At 40.5% G+C, this 1137-nt stretch overlaps 1 protein-coding gene across 1 annotated transcript in view; it reads right to left on the bottom strand.

Moving 5' to 3' along the window:
• LOC105527542 (butyrophilin subfamily 2 member A2-like) overlaps positions 1–1137 on the bottom strand; it is a 6796-nt gene that overhangs the window by 2469 nt on the left and 3190 nt on the right.

The raw sequence follows: 1137 nt of genomic DNA on the forward strand, positions 1-1137 counted from the left end.
ATGTATTGACATTAGCAGACAAAGACATTTAAGCCAATATGAAAAATAAATAAATAAAATAATATAACTACAATTTATGTAATTAAGAACATAAGGGAGAAGATAACAGAAAAAATATCTCATATTCTGGAGAGATAGATGCCTATATTGAGTTATGAACAGCATCGGGACTGGCATCTACTGTCTGAACTCCAAGGACAGAACTTGACCCTCCTTCAGGTTACCTTGCATCAAGGCGAATTGAACTGAACTGACCTGGTGGTCTGCTTTGTGACATTTACCAAGTAAAACGGGTAGGCAGTACTGGTCAATACTCCTGGGGAAGATAGTTGTTATGTGGAGATTGGAATTAATGTATTACAGTTGATTTAAGAAGTAGACAGTGCTTGCTTGTAAGCATGTCCTGTAGGCGTTACTTGTGCTGTATGGCTTTTGTATGTACTATGCACAGTTAAACATATATAGTACACCTTATGCATTTTCCTTATGTTCTCTGTTCTTTCCCACTAGGCTGATAGACTGTGAACTCAGTAAGGGAGGAAACTTTATCGTTGTACAGCCAGCACCTAGCACAGTGCCTGACACATACAAGAAACTGAAACTTCCTAAGAAATCGGCCTTCTGGTACTGTGGAATGAGAAAAATTGTCATTGGCGGGTACCCTACATGTTGACTGTTCCAAGGTCTTCGACGGTTGCCTGCTCACCTCCTACAGTGCTCTAAATGAAGTATTTGCTTGACATGAAAGATCTTTGTAGAAAGACTCCATGGAACCAACCTCAAACTGCCCTGACTCTAGACAAGGGATCAAAAAAAAAAAAAAAGGAAAAGCTGGGCAGTCACAATTGATCAACAAATCTGTAAGCCATGCATTCTCTATCAATGATTTTGCAAATTTACAGCTTTTGAAAATCTGTATCACAGACCTATTGTGAGTACAAACAAGGAGAGCATTTCCCAATGTTTAACGGTGATCCTAGAATGAGCTGAAGTGTGTTTCCCCAAAATTCATATGCTGAAGCCATTACCTCCAGTACTTCAAAATGTGACTCTATTTGGGCCGGGCGTGGTAGCTCACACCTGTAATCCCAGCACTTTGGGAGGCCCAGGTGGGCAGATCACTTGAGGTCAGGAGTT

Source organism: Colobus angolensis, unplaced genomic scaffold, assembly GCF_000951035.1.
Source record: "Colobus angolensis palliatus isolate OR3802 unplaced genomic scaffold, Cang.pa_1.0 Scaffold63, whole genome shotgun sequence".
NCBI classification, from domain to species: Eukaryota; Metazoa; Chordata; class Mammalia; order Primates; family Cercopithecidae; genus Colobus; species Colobus angolensis.